The sequence below is a fragment of the Podarcis melisellensis genome (genome assembly GCF_964234715.1).
Source record: "Podarcis melisellensis genome assembly, chromosome: 6".
In the NCBI taxonomy this organism is placed as follows: Eukaryota; Metazoa; Chordata; class Lepidosauria; order Squamata; family Lacertidae; genus Podarcis; species Podarcis melisellensis.
Window position 1 is genome coordinate 79,936,159 of NC_138538.1, and position 16,092 is coordinate 79,952,250.

The 16,092-nt window shown below is 42.3% G+C and overlaps 1 long non-coding RNA gene across 1 annotated transcript in view; it reads left to right on the forward strand.

The window, feature by feature from the left end:
- The window catches only part of LOC309371907, a 100,636-nt gene that overhangs the window by 78,561 nt on the left and 5,983 nt on the right, over positions 1-16,092 (forward strand). The window contains exon 3 of the long non-coding RNA XR_014169340.1: positions 8,742-8,841. This is a non-coding gene — a long non-coding RNA (uncharacterized lncRNA). The remainder of the gene's footprint in view (positions 1-8,741; positions 8,842-16,092) is intronic.

Below are 16,092 nucleotides of genomic sequence, written 5' to 3' on the forward strand. Positions count from 1 at the left end.
CTAGGGATGATGGGAGTAGTCCAAAAACAGCCGGAGATCCAAGGTTAGGAAACACTGGACTAGATGACCCCAATGGTCCCTTCTAACTCAACAATTTTGTGGTTCTATGATTCTAATATTGACAGTTCATGAATGTCTATATTCGTATCGAATTTTGTGAATGCCTGAAAATTTAGAGGTATGTCAATGAATAGTGACAGTCATTTTAAATGTGTTGTGTGTGGGGTGGGGGGTTATTGGTTTGTTGTTCTTACTTTTACTATGTATATTGTAGTTTTATGTTGCCGACCGCCCTGAGCTCTGCGGATGAAGAGCAGTATACAAATTTAATAAATCATCATTTAAATGGGATTATCAGAAATTACTGGTGTATGTCCTGAATATGGGGAAACATATCTAGTGTTGGACACAGTGAAATTCATCTAGCATAATCAAAATTCACATGTGAATGTCACACTCACTAAATTTTTTGGCACTAACTAACACAAACAGGGGAAAAAAACCACACCTGCAAGTGGTGCTCAGAGCAATGCTCATTTTCAAAAGTATATATTTAAGATCCTAGGTATTCAGAAGCATATTGCTTCTAAGTAGGGTCTGACAGCGAGATGTCCCAGAAACTTTGAAGCAATGGAAAGATCAGATAAGTGTTAATCCGTGCAGTTTCCTACTGGCTCTGATATCTTCTGTGAGCACATCCCAATAATACCTTCAGCCAAGTGACTAACATCCATCATGTGCAGCTAACTCTCACATACTCCCTTCCAAGAACAGGAAAATGAGAAACAGGCTTTTGACTGGAATGCGTGTTTGGGTGCTATTATTGCTGGCCCAAGGCATTCTGCTGCCTGCAGCAAAGCCCCTCCCCGCCCCCAAATAACAAGGGCCAATGCTTGTAAAAGTATTGCTGCACTATTCAAACACATCCTACTTTTATCTGCTCGCTTTCCCCAGCCAAGTGTTTTCTGAAGCAGATTGTATCACCTACCTGCTGACCCTCAGCACTATTACAGTAAAATGTGGTTTGTAAACTGGGGAGACCGGGGGGGGGGGGGAATTGGCCTCGCTTGTGATATTTTGTATTTTATTGTGGCTTGTGGATATTCAGATTTGGGTAGAGGGACTAAAACATAGGAAGATAGAGAGCTGCCTTAGACTGAGTAAGAGGCATGCAGTTTTATCTACGTTGATTGGAAGCTGCTATCCAGGTTTCAGACTGTGCATTCCCAGTGCTACCTGAAGATGTGGGGTAGAACCTGGGACATTCTGAATGCAAAGCAGATGATGTACCACTGAGCAGCAGCAGCAGCCTCCTCCCACAATAGACCCTTCCCTTCAAAAGTTGCAATGAAGATGTCTTCGGTTTGCTTGGTCACAAGCACGTGCATGCTATTGCAGTTTGACAACACAAATCTAATGCAACATGAATGCTCAAGGCTAGCTGTGCAAGTGGTTCACAATGCCTACAACCACTGCGGATTTTAGGTACAAAATAGAATGAAAATGACTGGCCAAAGCAAAAATTCAGTTTTTGTTTTTAAACCCAACTTCAAAACAGGGAATGAGTGCATTGCCTATTTCCATTTCTTCAGTCTGATATTTGGGTCTGTACTGCCTTTGAGGGAAACTATATCTTAAGCAAGGTTCATTTCTCTTCATTAATTAAATTATAGGAATCTGTGAGACGGTGCCCTTTCGTTCCTTGTGCCTCATCATATGTAAACAAGGTTTTGACGGAAGAGCAGCTAAAGTTTATCTTTCTCTTACAGAATCAAACTGTCTATACAACTTAACAACCACCCAAAATGAAATAAATACATCGGTATGATAATTGAAATGGATTTTTGGAATAACCACTGGGTTCCTACCTAGGTAGTGAATCATGTGATGGCTATTAAGGGGAAACCAAATTATTTCCAAAGTAGCTTTTGTACTTGCCATGTACATCTTTTGTTTTGTTTTTCTAAAATAAGCAGTATCATTGCAGTGGTTAATTCATTTGCCAACAGACCATAAGGGTTCAAGGCAAAAGCAATGTTGCACGCAGGTCAGGAGAAGCAGGCAATGTACGTGGTGCTAGCAGATGGATGTGTGCTGCTGCATTCATACATGCAAAGGCAAAACTTGAAGGGACTCTATTCTTTAAGCCCACTCCACCCTCACTCAGATTTTGGATAAAATTAACCAGTTGCTTCAGGGCTGAGTAGGAATTTTGGCCTGCACACCAACTGGCCTAAAAGCAAACTTGGAAATACATACTCGGGTGAAGAACAAAGGGATTTTGAAGCCAAAATGAGTTCGGATAAGACTAGTAAAATTCTTTGAGGGAAAGTTCATATTGTTCCATTTCAAGTCAAGAAACAGAGAGTAAATGCCACTGAGTAAAGCAATGCTTACTTCTCAGTAAACATGTGTGAGACTTGACTAAAGAGTTTTTTGCCAATAAAATATCACTCTCTCCTGATCACAGTAAACTTACTACACTGTACAGATGTCTACATCCTCAAGATAATTGTTATTTAATGTTCATTTTCCTCTGGCTGGACAGTGATTTTTTAAAAATATAGGTATGTGACCTGTCCAAAGTTGCTGAGCAATATTTGAAGCATAGCAGCACAATTCTAACCATGTCTACTCAGGCATAAGTGCCGCTCAATGGTGCTTACTCCCAGGTAAGTTGGCACAGGACTGCAGCCTCAGTTTAGATTCTGTTCCATATTTACTCCCATCTTTCCTAAAGAGCAAGACAAAAAATACCTTCCAAGTTTGCCTCTGGTTTCTTATGTGCTTATGCAAATGTATTTCCTCAGAATTAAAAAAATCCAACTGACAGAACTCAAAATCTTTCCATCCACTATGCTTCCTTTTTTCTCACAAACTGTCATATTAAGATGTTCCCCTCTCCAGTTTGTGCTGCAAACACAAGCATGGTCTCTTGGCTGCCTATACTTGTAACCATCTGTTGCAATGGCAACATGCCCAGTTGAAAGGAGCTTGCTTCATTTCTCAAAGACAGAGGTGCTAAGAAAGGTTTGGATGGACAGGTGACAGCTTTGACATCTCTCTACAGACAGGTTTTTCACCTTGAGGCATATTTTTCTCCCTGTCCTAGTTTGACAAGATTACATCTGTTGGCAATCAAGGTCCATAATTCCCCTCAACAAAGTGTTTCAGTACAGCAGAAGATCACCGGCATTTTCCTTTGCCAAGAGAAAGATTATTTCATAACCAGAATTCTGCCAAACAGAATATCCGAATACATATAGCTTCCAGACATACTGTTCTGATAATCTCATAGAACCATAAAGGATTCAGTCTGATGCTAAAAAAACACAGTCAGTCCAATCACATCACTGGCTGCACATAGCCAATCAGGCTCAATGTAATTGCTAAAAGTGCCTAATGAGAAGCTTCGCAGCCATATTATGAGAGCAAGAGCAGCGGCAGGGGAAGAAAATAATTGCGAGGAGAGGAGGGCTGATGTCCGAGTCTCCAGCTGGAATGGGTAGGACTTGAAATACAGACTTTTGCCCCTCCACGAGCCCATGCCAAGTCAAGCCCAGGCATCTCCAGAGTTAAGACACAGCTTAGCATGAGTTCATTTGTGTTCCCAGCCATAAGAGCTGGTTGCCAGTGCTGATTCTTTCCCTGACCCACACTTAACTAGCAACAGTGAGAGCTTGTGGCTCAAGTCTCCATTAGGCTTTACCGTGCAGGATTCCCATCCATGGGGAGGCGAGATCCCACAGTGTCGCAATACAAAGGCAGAACCACTAACAGGAGGAGAAAATCACCCTTGTCTTCATAGCACAATCACCTAAGGACAGGTGCAATGCCTTCTACTGCACAAGGGGTAGTGAACCTGGCTGTGGACCTCCAGGTGTTGCTAGACTCCAACTCCCATCAGCCCCAGTCAGCGTAGCCGATGGATGATAAGAGCCAGGAGTCCAGTAGCATCCCCTGGTCTACCTAATCTGGAAACTTCAAGACTTCAGGAGGTGCTAGTTGGTATTATTCCATTAGGAGGACACAGAAGAAGAACCTTCCTTTTCCATGATACCCAGTCAGTATAGAAAGCCTACCACTGGTAAATATCACATTTTAAAACTAAAACAAAAACAAAACAAGGAGTATGCTAAGACAACAGAAGGAAAGCCATTTGCGCTTTCTGATACACCCTCAGGTCATTTTCCAAAACATAAATGAAAATGTTGGGGATGTTTCTTTTGTCCAAAGCAGCGCTAAGTAGCTTTCGGGGCTAATTAGCTGCCTAGGTAAAAAAAACCAACCCAAAACCACCCTACAGTAATTTTCCCATGTGCTTGGAAATGCTTAGATAGGCTTTTTTCACCTTCCAGTGTAGTCTTAGAGAACAGCAGTAAATCAGCAGGGTTATGGAAAGAGCTAACTTTCAACAGAAACCCATTAGACATACCCATGTGATGTATCTCACTGCTTTTACTGTAATACTTTCCAGACAGTGCTTTTTAGTTCCTGGTTCATTAGGTATTATATATCCAGTCCTTGGGCAAGAAACATGCTGTGGGAAATGCCTTGCTCGCCCTGGCCCTGTTTCAGCTCCATGCGTGCACAGCGACAAAGGCTGGATACAGGTTGTTCCAGCCAGATACTCAGCAACAGCACTAATCAGTTGTTTGGCAGGGGACAGGAGGGAGACTAAGTCAGCCTCCATCTCCCCACCCTAAATTCCATTAGTCTTATTGGGGCTATGTGTGCACAGCTCTGGCTGGTGAAAGGCTCTAGTTCAGTTGTAGAGCATCTGATTTGCGCACAGAAGGTCCCAGACTCAATCCCAGGCATCTCCTGGCAGGGCTGGGTATGTCTCATGCCTGACCATGGAGCAACCAGCAACCATGGAAATTTGCTGCCACCCAGGTAGATGGTGGAACAGTGTCCTGGCTCTGCATAACGCAGATTCCTATGTTCTGTTTGGGCTGTGGAATTGCACACAAACGTGTACATGTGCGCACCTGATTCCTGTTTCTTCGTTACATTTCTCTTTAATTATCCTCTACAATCAGAAGCCTGTGTTTTCTGACTGTGTAGTTTTATTAGAGTTTAAAAAGAAAAATACAAATATTATTGTCAAACATTTTGGGGTGTAAACTTAAAACATTAATTCAGACATCCAAGCCAAGCCATCATCATGTAAGAACAATATATTTGGGGAAACTGGTAGGGACATCCGAACCTGGGACTTCTTGTATAGCAAAGCATGTGCTCTACCCCTGAGCCACAGCCCTTTCCCCTGCACCAGTAGGTGGTGATTGCAGGTCAAATCACTAGCCAGGAAGCTTCTTTAAAAGTTTAAAATCTGTATTGGCTCTCCACTGGCTTTTGAAGATGCACCTGTTTACAAACAGGTATGCACACAGACATGCACAAACCTCAGAACCACTACACTCGCAGTAGCTCTGGAACTCAGTCTTTCATTCAGAAATTACCGTATTTTTCGCCCTATAGGATGCACTTTCCCCCCTCCAAAAATGAAAGGGAAATGTGTGTGCATCCTATGGGGCGATTGCAGGCTTTCGCTGAAGCCTGGAGAGCGAGAGGGGTTGGTGCGCACCGACCCCTCTCGCTCTCCAGGCTTCAGGAAGCTCTGCGCAACCCTTGGGAAACCGGCATGACTTCGTGCCGGGCTCCCAAGGGTTGTGCAGAGCTGCCTGCACTCCTGGGCTTCCCACAGCTCTCCCAAAGCGCAGAGCTGCCTGCATTCCGAAGCCTGAAGAGCACGCCTGGGCTTTGCGCAGCTCTCTGCAAGCCTGGGGAGACCGGCGCGGCTCCCTAGGCTTGCGGATAGCAGGCTGTTCTGGGGGCTGGGGTCAGGGGAAGCTTGGGCTTCCCCCGCGCCAGACCCGTGCCTGGGGGGGAATATTTTTTTCTTTATTCCCCCCCCCCAAAAAAAACTAGGTGCATCCTATGGGGCGGTGCGCCTATGGGGCGAAAAATATGGTAGTTTTGGGAATAGATTTGCCAATGGACTTGAGGTTTTAGAAGTCTGCAGAGGAAATGAAGGGAAAAGGCAGCAAAAAGGCAAAAGCGAGTTTACATGGTGCTGTAGCACTAAGATGAATTTAAAACAAATGTTAACTAACATCTAGCTGATAGGAAGATGAGTGCATGCATTTCCCTTGGGGGTGGAGGGTGGGAAAGAAAGCCTGATGAAGAAGTTGGATTAGATTGTGTTCTGTACTACCAATCATCTGTTCAGGGGGAAGGAAAGAAAGAAAAGAAGGCTCCGCCTGAACAGATGATCAGTAATATGTAGTCTCTGCTCCTTGAGCAGGTTTTTTTAACCCAGGGAAATGTCCCCACTAAGCTGATTTGCAAATGCTTTGTTTTGCTATTGGAAAGGGGAAATTGCATCCTGTATCTGTACACACATGTATAGATATATTTCTTATTGCACTAAATAAGGCCAAGTTTATCCTGGCCGTGACTGTATAGAAGGAGGAAACAGACTTTGGAAATCCATTTAACAGTCTTGTGCAAACTCATCCAGGAAATTTGAGGTACGGCAGTCTCGTCTCAACTTAAAAAGGAGCTCTCTGTATATTCTCTCCCACACACCATGAAAAAAAGAAAACAAGTGCCTTTCCAAGCCAAATCAGGACAACTGTTAACCAAAAAAGAAAAAGAAAAAAGAAAATCCTCACAAAAGGAAATTAATGTGCATGGGAAACTGCACACAGGACACTGTGTGATGCCTTAAGTTTGTTGTGTGCTGATTTTCACGTCTCCATCCTGTTTCCTACAGTATTATTTCTGCTAGATTGCTCCTGTGTCTTCGCCTACTCACTCTTTCCCAGAATCTGATTCCAGTTCCCACTGTCTAGAAAATGGGATTGCCAAGATATTAGTTAAATCATCCGAACCTAAACATGAAGTCAGGATGAGAATATTTGCTTCGGGGACAATAATGAGGAAAGCAGTTGTACTCCTGTGTGGTTGATTTACAGAACAGATGAAGGCATTACGATTTATGAAAACCAAACTAGGTACCTCTCTTCTAGAAATAAGAGATTGTGCCATTAGCAAAACAGTGGAGATCTTGCAGTCCAGAAGTGAGGAGAAAGTATGTTTTAACTAACCCATTACTTTTTGGTTTGACGTTGGTGCTTTAACTTTTTGTAAACCCAAATGTGTGTCCTGTTGGCACATAATGAAGTAAAGCGGCAGATCACAAAGTAGAGATTGTGGGATTGTCAATATTAAGGCCATGCTCTGTTGTTTTTAGACACATCTGTTTGCTTTTTAAACAGTTTATTTTACTATTTTACTGTTGTGTGTTTTATTATTTATGTTCCGTATCCAACCCTGGGATAAAAGGCAGAATACATATATTGTTTAATGAATTAAGCTAGAGAGGCATGTGTGCTGTCACATGTCTGTGTAGCACACTCTGCTGAAATTAACGTGAAAGATGTTGCAACCAATATACTTCTGTGCATGCATTGGAGCTTGTGACCTAGAAGAGATAAAAGGATAATCATTATTTATATACTGTACTGCCCATTTGGAGTTGCTCGTTAGAGAAAATTCCTCTGGGAAGCAAGATTAGATCAGCCGGACCCAATGGAATCTTTGTGGATAATTTTGTTCTGTTTGCAATCTCTGCACTTCCTCAGGCAGGTTGGTTAGCAGTAGCCCCCGCGCATGCGCTTGTTCTGAAATTAGCATGGATCACCAGCATCCCATCTCTGTAGGATTGCCGTGCACACGTGCATTATTAGTTGGAGAGCTTTATTTCAACAGTGCACTCCATTTTCAGAGAGCAAGTAAACGTATTTCAAGTGCCACCAGAATAATCTTTTGGGTCAATAATAGGCAGTAGGAAACGATGAACATGCATACTGATGTGCTGATCCTACTTGATCAGTGCATATTCATGTCAAGCACTTTCACATCTGGTGCACAACTGCCAGCTTCCTTCAGAATTCAGATTTTTAAAAAATTAATGGTGGTAACAACATAAAGAGTTAATGTGACTAAATTGTACTGCTCTTCTACACATTTTATTTATTGCTTAACAGTAAAACAACAACAACAACAACAACAACAACAACAACAAATAATAATAATAATAATAATAATAATAATAATAATAATAATAATAATAATAATAATATGTCAATCTGGACAGCTCCCAATAAAAGATTAAAAGCACAATGAAACATTAATTAACTATTCAAAACTTGCCTGTACAGAGCTGCCTTCAGATGCCTTATAAAAGTCAAATTGTTATTTATCTCCTTAACATCTGATGGGAAAGCATTCCATAGGGTGGATGCCACTATCGAGAAGGCCCTCTGCTTCCCTGTAGCTTCGTTTCTCACAAGGGGGAACTGCCAGAAGGCCCTCGGAGCTGAACCTCAGTGTCCAGGCTGGACGATGGGGGTGGAGAAGTTCCTTCAGATCTACAGGACTGAGGCCATTTAGGGCTTTAAAGGTCAGCACCAACACTTTGAATTGTGCTCGGGAATGTACTGGGATCATGGAATTCACCCAGTGTGATACAGTGGTATTTCATATTGAAAAGCACCACCTTCCTACCTATGGTCTTCCCTGCAGAATATTACATATTATGTTCGGATAACAAAATTTCTTACAAAAGATTTTATTTGCAAAATCCTACACTATTTGCAAATTAGGAAATGGCAGGTGTAATAATTTGGTCCTTTGGTTGCTGATATAACAAGTTGCATTTATTTTCTCAGGTTGCAGCAATATGATGAACGTGCAGTGCAAGAGACTCTTCAAGACAGCATGAAGTTGAAACCAGGAAAAATGGCAAATATGAAATAAGGAAAATGTGAGGTACGTCTCTACCTGCCACTAAAGGTGAGGTTGGTGTAGACTGATGTCAGCTGAATGAAAAACAAATGGGCTTGCAAAACACTTTCCATTCTCTTTTACTTCTCTACCTATTCCTACGTTTGCCTATGGCCATTCACTTTGTCAAAACCTTGCAAATATCTGATACCTGGATTTTTCATCGGCGTTTTTGAAAACTGAACGCAGCAACCAACGACAAACCAATCCTATATGTAGAACAGAATAGACACCATTCTTGAAAAAGGGATGTGTAACTGAGTGAATGGAAATTTTGAAACCAGTTGTAGTGGTGCAGATGTTAATGTTGTTGGGTTTCTTGTGTGCAAGAATATAAATATAAGAAAAGCACTGCTGGATCAGGCCAGTGGCCCTTTGGGTCCAGCATCTTGTTCTCATGGAGGCCAACCAGATGCCCATGGGAAGTACAGAAGCAGGACAGGAGCTCAACATCACTCTCCTCACAAACAAAAAGGGACACGGGCGGCGCTGTGGGTTAAACCACAGAGCCTAGGACTTGCCGATCAGAAGCTCAGCAGTTCGAATCCCCGCGACGGGGTGAGCTCCCGTTGCTCGGTCCCTGCTCCTGCCAACCTAGCAGTTTGAAAGCACATCAAAGTGCAAGTAGATAAATAGGTCCCACTCCAGCAGGAAGCTAAACGGCGTTTCCGTGCGCTGCTCTGGTTCGCCAGAAACAGCTCAGTCATGCTGGCCACATGACCCGGAAGCTGTACGCCGGCTCCCTCAGCCAGTAAAGCGAGATGAGCGCCACAACCCCAGAGTTGGGTCACGACTGGATCTAATGGTCAGGGGTCCCTTTACCTTTAAACAAACAAAAATAGTTCAGATGCATGGTTTCCAAACTGATCAAAATAATATTTAGGAGCAACCCAGTTTCAGCCTTGCTGGGCAGCAGTGGCCTTTTCAAAAAATGGCTGCTTCAGTGATGGAAACTGCAAAAATGCAATATATAATATTCCCAAAAGAGCCCCAGGGCGGCAAACAACAAACTAGCAAAACAATACATTTTATAATAATATACATTAGGAGCATCTAAAAGCATGTAAAATTTATAAATGAAGTTATTCCAATGTAATACCAGCCTTTCAGATGTAATAAGATGTAGAATAATAACATATGTTCTTTTGGTGCTTTATGCTTTGAGGGTGTATTCGCATGAGTGCACTGCATACCAAAATTTCATCAGTGACATTGACATGTACATGACCACAGATGTCTTCATTGCAATTCATTCTTTTGACGCGGACATTTTCCAGAACGGTCTGTTTTACATCCACATAAATCACTTCCTAGCAAAAATCCTAAACCTGTGAAAGAGTAATCCAATGTGGTTTCCATCCCGTTGCTCCAATTATAACCCCTGTGCTGACGGAGGTTGCAAGTAACCACTTCTTCACCCCCATACACATAGCTGTCAACGTTTCCCTTTTTTAAAGGGAAATTCCCTTATTCCAAATAGGATTCCTCGCAAGAAAAGGGAAAAGTTGACAGCTATGCCCATACATGAATACCCTAGTAGACGGCAATGCATGATATGTTATTGTAACATTTCTTTTATTGATTGAATGTATTTGATGGAACTCAGCATCTTAAAAAGCAGAGACATCGCCTTGCCAACAAAGGTCCGTATAGTTAAAGCTATGGTTTTCCCAGTAGTGATGTATGGAAGTGAGAGCTGGACCATAAAGAAGGCTGATCGCAGAAGAATTGATGCTTTTGAATTATGGTGCTGGAGGAGACTCTTGAGAGTCCCATAGACTGCAAGAAGACCAAACCTATCGATTCTGAAGGAAATCAGCCCTGAGTGCTCACTGGAAGGACAAATCCTGAAGCTGAGACTCCAATACTTTGGCCACCTCATGAGAAGAGAAGACTCCCTGGAAAAGACCCTGATGTTGGGAAAGATGGAGGGCACAAGGAGAAGAGGAAGACAGAGGACGAGATGGTTGGATAGAGTTCTCAAAGCTACCAGCATGAGTTTGACTAAGCTGCGGGAGGCAGTGGAAGACAGGAGTGCCTGGCGTGCTCTGGTCCATGGGGTCACGAAGAATTGGACATGACTAAACAACAACAACAACATTTGATGGAACTACCATGTGAAAAGCAGCACTTGCATCTCTTCATTCAGTGATATATATTCACCGCAGTTGTACATCAGTGCAAAGTACCTTTCAATCCTACCTAAAAACATGTATTGAACTCCATGAGTTTCAACACTGAAAATATGAGTGTGTCTGAAATCCTGAAGACTGACTACATGTCCCATGCTGTGAGGTTCTGCTTCCTGCAAATGATGACGAGACGTCTCAAGCTATGGATTCATGAAAGAGAATCAATGCCTTGGTTATCTTCTCACCAAGTTTCATAGCAATATCACAAACATCTCTGTGTGTAAAGTGCTTTGCCAGACCAAAGCCACAGCTTAACAGAAATCTGCAAAAAGAATAAAATGGCGAGGGCTTCAGTGTAAGATTCAGGAGTCCTGATCTGATTTCTCAAGCAGTTATCAGTGAAAGCAGCATCTTACATGAGGAACATTACTCTTGATTGCATTTCTTCATGGTTCTATGGGGTGACAGTACTAATGTCAAAATGATGGATGGTGGAAATTGCTGGCTAATCAAGATTATTTTGTAGATACGCCTTGAGATAATCTCTATAAGAACTTTGAACAATTCAGTCTTGTTTTCAAAATCCATAGCAGTTGATGGACAGAGATGTCTCATACTCGCATCACATTCCATGCAACATCTATTGACTAGTATGCATGACTAGAAAACCAGTTCAGCATACCCGTGACACTTAAGAGCAGTCCCAGTGTTGAGTACACTTATCTATCCAGGACCATCAATAGCTACTGCATTAACATCAGGGCAAGTGTTGTCCGTGTTTGAAAAACAAAGACACTTTACCATCAGCCTAAACCTGAGTTCTCCAAATACTAAAATAGGTGGTGATCTCTGCTGTCTTTATGTGACAAATTACTGGTAATTGCATATTCTTTCCATGACTTGGCAATGACTGTTGGGGCTCAACAGGGTAAATGGGATATGGGGGTGCTCTGTGAGACGTAAGTATAGCAGGCAGCCAAGGTAGTTCACTGACGACCTTTCAGTGTATGGCCAGTGACACCCATATATATATAACCCCTTTAAGAGAGGGACCCTGGAATCGCCGCCACTGGGGGGTGAGTCACCACTTCACACTCCCCCCCATATGGGGAAGAAAAGGCTGAAGGATTCCACCCAAGGCCATAACCAACAAAGTTGTGAGGAATTGCTACGGGGAAGACAAAAGCTGCCAATGCAGGAAAAATTCTTCCTGGTCCTTCAACAGCAACCAGTCAAAGACCATAGCAGTGCCTGCTAAACAGGAAGAAAAAGTTAACCTGCAAACAAGAAACATTAAACAAAGGGAGGGTAGGGAGGAGGTATCTCCAGAGCCAACTGTCTGGCTATTGTCGGCTCCATTGTTAGATAAACCACCACTTGCCTCTATTGATACAGCTGCAGATGCGATGCTGCTGTGCTTTCTCTGCATCGTACAGTTGAATCATAGGCACTGCAAAATGATGAATGCTGAACACCAAGAAGCATCTTCTGTGATACTACTCACGCCTTACAAAGCCATCTCTATGAGGGCTGTGAATACAGTGTATTTCCACAGTCTGGTATAAATCAGCTTCCCCCAACTTGGTGGTGTTTTGTGCTGCAACTGAAACTCCCATCAGCCCCAACCACCATCGCCAAAGGTCAGGAATGATGAAAGTTGCTTCCAATTATATTTGGAACACACCTGCTTAGAGGAGGCTAGTATAAATGGATCACTAAAGGAGTTTTGGACAAGCATCACAACACACTATTTTATCGGTTTCTGCTAGATGCTGTGCTTCCTGTTCACACGCACATTTGAGATTGTTTCCCCAATATCACAGATTCCAAGAGCACATACCATCTTTGAGACTGTGCAGCAAACCAGGAATAATTGGAATTAGTTTATTCTTGTAATACATAGCATTGTAGTTGCTTATCCTGTCCACACCTTGTTCTTTGAATTGGACTCCCCCCCACCCCAAGACCGGCCACATAAAGTGCCATTTCTGTGTCCGTTGTTTGAGACGTATGGCATCTCTATAGAATTTTGTAATGCAGTCAAGATGATAAATGGCACGATTTGCCACTAATTGCAACCTGTTGGGAACTTTGATGTCCCTCAGCTAGGTGGGGAGTAAATTTGGTTCGGTTCTCATTTCCCGAAACAATATGCCGGCCAAAGAGCAGCTACTTATTTAAATTTACACTTTCTGAATTTTGTGGTGCAGTTCTTGAACAACACAATGCTGGAAAAAATGTTATATTAGAGGAGAAAGTGATATATAAAATACATGTGTTAGTGAAGATTACATACAAAGTGCATTAAATCAGGGGAAATTGTTTTCCAAAATGTGAATATCAGGCAAAACAACATGCATAAGTGTACATATTAGGAGAAAAGTGTTCTAAAATGCTGATGATTTTCATGAGGGCTTTAAAGAAAATCACAAGCTAATGCAGTGAACTGTACTTGAGGTTGGCAAAATGAGAAAACAAGAGAAATTGAAAATGGCATATTTGTCCATCCGTACCCTCAACTCTGTCATAACCTTTCGGACTTGATCGTTAAGATTGAACCTCAGTGCTTTTGTCAGTTTAACTTTGTCCCCTTACATCAGAAAAAAGGAACCTTGAAGATCGACTAACATTGCCTACTAATTAAAAACACTAATTTAATCACAAACTGAAATTGTAAATAAATTAATAATAATTAAGAAACCCAGCACTTTGAAATGAATAATATAAAACCAATGCAATAAATATCAGCAAAGCTGTTGTAAATTAGAATTGATTCTATGCCAATTTGTCATCAGCAGGCAGAATGCTACATTTGAGCCAAATCCCAATACTTCTACTGGTTGCAAATTAACTCCCATCTTTGATGTGCAGCAGACAGTTGCTTTGGGTGCTGCTTCTTGTGCAAATCGGCTGTTTGAAGCACAGCATGGGCAGTTGCATTTATGGAGTTATACTTTGTTATTGCTTTTCCTCAGCCACAAAAGTATTAAGTTTAATAGCATATTTATATTAAAGTGTAGGAAGAAACCACCAAACCACCGACTCCAAAACCTGAGAGCACTGCATTTCCAATAGTCAGTTTAAGTACTGTGAATAACTGCCACAAACATATGGAGGGAAATTAATTTTAGGGTTGAGTTGAAATTTCTTGGAAAATAATATTCTGATAAATTATCTGATTAATTCCTTTGCCGGGGTTGGGGTGTCCCTGAATCCTCTCCTCTGAGGTATGCTTTGGCCCAGGTCTTTAGTTGAGTCGGTAGAGTATGAGACCCTTAATCTCAGGCAAAACTTGCATTTTCTAAAGGAAGGTTCCTGCCCATTTCCCTCTACCTGTAATAAGCTTAATTGGCACTGTTTGTTAACCATGTTGGTGAAGAAGAAGAAGAAGAAGAGTTTGGATTTGATATCCCGCCTTTCACTCCCTTTAAGGAGTCTCAAAGCGGCTAACATTCTCCTTTCCCTTCCTCCCCCACAACAAACACTCTGTGAGGTGAGTGAGGCTGAGAGACTTCAGAGTAGTGTGACTGGCCCAAGGTCACCCAGCAGCTGCATGTGGAGGAGCAGAGACACGAACAACCCGGTTCCCCAGATTACGAGACTACCACTCTTAACCACTACACCATACATGTGATAGTTCTTCGAAATTTTCTGCTGATTTTATTTTTTTGCTCCCACCCAAACTGTTGAAGAACATATTGCAGCCATGTGGCAGCCATTCACTTGCATGGGAAAGAATTGGGATGAAGATAATCCTACTTACTCTGCCTGATGATCCCAGCTCTGAAAAATAATTCTCCTGTTTTAAATACCCAGCCTCTTCGCCAGCATAGCTCTGGTCTGAGATTTATTTCATGGTCATACTAGAGTATGACAGAATTTTGGACAGAGGAAAAATCTCCTGCCTTTCTAATAGTAGTAGTTAGTGTCACCCAATGTAATGGATTGGCACAAAGTTCAGCACGGACAAAATGAAGCAGTTATTCAAACAACATTTAATTAACATACAGAATTCATTACCACAAGTTATTATGGCCGCTAGCTGAGATGCCTTTTATGAAGGAGTAGACAAATTCGTGAAGGATGGGCATTTAGTGAAATGGAACTACTAAATTGTACACTAGTGTTGAATGCTTCGTGCTGAGCAAGGGAACATCATTAGCTTTGATGGTCTGTTTTAGTCTAGTCACCATTAGAAGCAAAGTTCCAGGCTGATCACTGGGTGACCTTGGCCCAGACTTTGTCTCTCAACCTCAGACGGTTCCTATGAGAATTAAATGGAGCAGGTGAACCATGTTTGAAGAAGAAGAGTTTGGATTTGATATCCCGCTTTATCACTACCCGAAGGAGTCTCAAAGCGGCTAACATTCTCCTTTCCCTTCCTCCCCCACAACAAACATTCTGTGAGGTGAGTGGGGCTGAGAGACTTCAGAGAAGTGTGATTAGCCCAAGGTCACCCAGCAGCTGCATGTGGAGGACCGGGGAAGTGAACCCGGTTCACCAGATTACAAGTCCACCGCTCTCAACCACTACACCACACTGGCTCCCTTCAAGGTTTGCCACCTTGAGAAAGGTGGAATGCAGATGCAATCAGCCAGTTGATCAAAAACTATTCATCTAGCCATGCAACGAAGGAAGCCCAACACTCACATTACCTCGTGGGCAGCTGTAATGTGCTCTGAATTTGCCACTTGAGCCAAGTTTGTTTTTTGTGGAATTGTAACTTAAGAGCTAAGCTTAAATTACTCTTGCCTCAGGGATGCCGTCTAAACCTTTCACAGTTACATTTGCAAGTTTTGACTGTGTGGAGTACAGCTATCACCTAGTATATTTCTCCATCCTTCTAGCAGCCAAGAGGAATGTGGTGCTGAGATTTCACATGGGGTGTAACCATCATAAGTGAGTAATTGCGTATAAACAGGCAGCAGAGCAGGGAAGTGGAGAAGTTGTCACAGCTATCCTATTTTGGGTAGCATTCCCATGGCAAGAACAATGTGTGGTCCAGCACTCTGTTAACATAACTTATTAATCTTTCTACAAGTGAATACATAGAGGTGAGAAAGCAAAAAAAAGGGGGGGGGAGACGGAGTGTGAAACATCCCAG